Here is a 3,905-nt window from a genome sequence, read left to right as displayed (position 1 = left end):
TCAATTGTACCTACACTAATTTTTAAAAATGATACCGCGAAGTCTTCAAAATCATTTTCAAATTTCCTCATTACAATTTCTCATTTCAGTTCGTATTTTTGTTGCTTTTTCATATTATTTTGATTTAACCCTTTGCGGTCGTATTAAATTTGGGCATGGGCGTCGTACTGCTCGGGATTATTTTTCCTTGAAAAAGCAGTGATAAATACAATATTATGAAAAACAAACATGTTTTAATTTTTTTTTTTGTGAACTATGTGAACTATGAACTAAATATGTATTAACTTAACAATGTGTTTTAATGTGATGTTTTTAAATAAAAAAAATATATTTTATAATTCGTCTTCGTGTGAAATCTTTCGAAACAGTCTCCAAATCATATGAAGTATAATCAATACATAATTTTATTTTTATTATCAGTTGGATATGAGACACTTTTGCTGTTGATGCAATAAATGTGTAATTAATGCCAGCAATGTTTATCCAAAAAGATCAGCACTTTTCACTTTTAACAATCAAAGATTTTTTACATGAGATTATTCAGATGACATAAGACTAAAGTGACCAGAAAAACAAAACTTATGTATATACGTTATGTGAACATAAACCATAGTTTAGCGAGTCTAAACTCATCAGTATTATTTCTTTCTGAGTATCGGCACTCAGTTGTGATTTTTTGGTGGTTTGGATTTTGTTTACGCCCGAAAAGCACTCACACAATCAGAGCATTTACGCCTGGCAAGCACGATTCAAATTCTACAATTTTCTTCAAATTACCGAATATTCGAAATTCCAATTCATTTTTCATCGATTTTAGCGTTAACGTATGCATTCAAAAAAATGGACTAATTTCGGATGGCGATTAAAGATAATTTATAGGAACAAGTTTTCTTTAAATCTTATGTTTATAAAATCTACAACAAAAATGATTCAAGGCTGTTGATTCGCAGCAGCAGCACTGTCAAGCAACTTGATGACTTTTCCATACTGCAAGCTCCACCCTACAGCGAAGGAGTTGGACATCCTGAGGCACTTTGTGTCCGCCAGATATAGCCGATCTGGTATTCACAATATCATCTCTTTGCCGCTCCTTAAGCCGGGAGATCGAAGCAACCGGCCAAACGGTGGAGAAGAATTCTCGCGTAATTTTTGAAAAGGTCCTATGTAATAAATGTAAACAAATCGAGTTAATGGATGCACGCTATTAGTTTTCAATCATTGAATGCATTACAAAAACAATTATTCACGTATCTATCTTCTTCATCTTTTCATCGCCGATGTAAAAAATATCCAATGTACAGAATCGGATTTGAAGCGCCCGGCTGTTACTTCAGACGCCTCTTTCCTCCGACGCCCGAAACGTCCGAAGTAACAAAGCAGTCAAAACAATACGAAGTCGTACTTCGGTCGTTTTGAGTTTTTGTTTCTTACAGCTGTTGTTACCGATTTCAATGCAATTCGACGAGTGATAACAATATTAATTCGCCTTTAGAATGAAATGCTGTTATTTGGATTGTTGCTTAGAAGTTAGTTTCAAATTTTTGTCGTGCAACGTAATATGTCCAATGTGCAAATGCGGGCAGACAAAACGTCCAATGTAACATTCTTCGCTCCTAGTCTTCAACTTTAATCTTAAATCACGGAACAACAATTACGATTGGTTTTTCAGAGTTATTCTTGACTGCTAGTGGTGAAAGTAGCGATAAAGATCGGAAGCTTTTAAGACAATTCGCGAAATAATGTTTGGGTCTTCAACTTCGTTTTTCTCGAGTTGACGGAAATGTTACATTGGACCTTTTCAAAAGTTATGCGAGAATTATTCAAATAACATGAGACATTATGCAAACAGTAGTTCTGATACTTATGAACAATCTTTTTCATCACACCAAAGTGTTACAATGACTAAATTCTGCTTGATTCGTGAACAGGTTCACTAGACATCAAACTTCGTTCAGGAAATGCATAAACTGATACTTGGTTGAGTTAAATATAAGATTAGCATGGTTTCTTGCTGTGGTGGCTGACAGCAGACAAACGACCAGCACGATAAAAAAGGTATGGTGGCTGAGAGCAGACAAACGACCACAAAGAGTTAATTTTATTCATCAACAGGAGGTTCGACGAAACTCATAATCTGATTTTTCGGAATCTTTCCTTCTTATTCGGGTAAACATTCCATTCGGGTAAATGTTGCATTCGGATAAATGTCCATTCGGGTATTTGTCGCATTCGAGTATTTGTCGCATTCGGGTAAATGTCCATTCGGGTATTTGTTACAGTCGGGTGAATGACATCATCAAACAAAATCATGATTGTGATGTTTGATGATGTTTGTCAATTAATGCCGGAATTCTAATCGGCAAATTCATCAAATCATCAGATTCATCCTCAGTTTTAAATAAAATTCAGAAAAAACGGGGTTTGTTTAGGTTTTTTTTAATCCACACTCAAATTTAAATTGACCAAATTTTGATCCTTCCACCCTTTAGTAAACGGTTTATTCGTTACTAGTAAATGTAGTGTTTGTAAATAATTGTAGACTATCAATAATGCTTCTACATGCATTGTCGGGTAGATAGAGACGATCCCTCAAAAGTAACCGAATATCGAAACACAAGAAGTTGGCAACAAATGGAAACTAAATTCGATCTTATTTTTATCTTTGTTCGACACTTTTTGGGCAATAATGACATCGGAAACTATTCTTGCGCTGAAATTCATTTGGAGCATTACTAGGAAATGATCAAACTGTAACTGGGATGACGATTACACCTTATTTTATTGCTTCGAGAATCATCTGGTAACAAATTGAAGTTATACGGCGGTTTATTGTTCAATAATGTTGTTTGCTACGGAACGGGTGATATCCGATCGCGGCTCCTTGCACGCGATGGTACGGTGAAGAAATCCCGGCGGTGGGTCAGCGACACAGGCTGAAACAAATCCTGGATGATGCTGGGAATTTCCTCAGGTGGGGGCAGTAGAACTACTGCACCGGTAACCAGTGGACTGTAGAAAACTTTACTATTTACTCTTCAGTCTTAAAAAAGACTTTTGTGGCGAGAAAGGCCTGGCAAGCTACACAATAGAAACACGGTTGTGACAATTCAACTATTTTATATTTCGATGTTCACTTTACAGAGTTTGGATGTGGAATGAAATTGTTCTCGATTGCGCTCCTCTATTTATACCAATTTGTGTTGGGGGGATTTATTTCGTCGATGATCGGATGTGATGTCTGTGTTGGGGAGATGGAACTGGCTGGCTGTTGGTTGGTTCGTTCCGTCTATATTGCGTTGTACGCAACAAATGTTACATGCGAGAAATTGATTATATACCATCATTGAATGATAAAATAACTAATGAAAGATAATGAAAAAAACAGGAAGTGGGTTATATCTATGGTATAACCGCAAGGGTGACGTAGGACTATCGTTGATTTAGAGATCATTTGTATGAAGTTGAATCTGAATTCATTCTGAATGAATGAATATTTGGAGAACTTCGAAAACGAGAGCGTTACGTTGGAGGCACAAGATTTTATGCATCCAATATTGGATACGGAAATATCCTACTGATGGGGAAGAATAATCTTCAGAAGCTATCCTGTTGATTGCGATTGATTGAAAAATCACAAAACCTAATGTATTTGGTCACAGTGTTACATGGATAGAAAACATTAAAATAAACTCTTTCATATGAATGTAATTTTAAATTCCCAGAGGAACTGGCAGATTATTTTCAGTAACGATTAGATATTTCCACATTTTCCTCGATACTGGAGGCCCACCAGTGGTTAATGCTAACTCGATAACCATCTGTTAATAGCACTTGATTGAAACATATTTGGTCACAGTGTTACATGGATAGAAAACATTCAAATAAACTGTTTCACATGAATGTAT

The sequence above is a fragment of the Toxorhynchites rutilus genome, chromosome 3 (assembly GCF_029784135.1).
Source record: "Toxorhynchites rutilus septentrionalis strain SRP chromosome 3, ASM2978413v1, whole genome shotgun sequence".
Taxonomy (NCBI): Eukaryota; Metazoa; Arthropoda; class Insecta; order Diptera; family Culicidae; genus Toxorhynchites; species Toxorhynchites rutilus.
The sequence above is the reverse complement of the archived record's forward strand: the minus strand, read 5'-3'. Positions refer to the sequence as shown.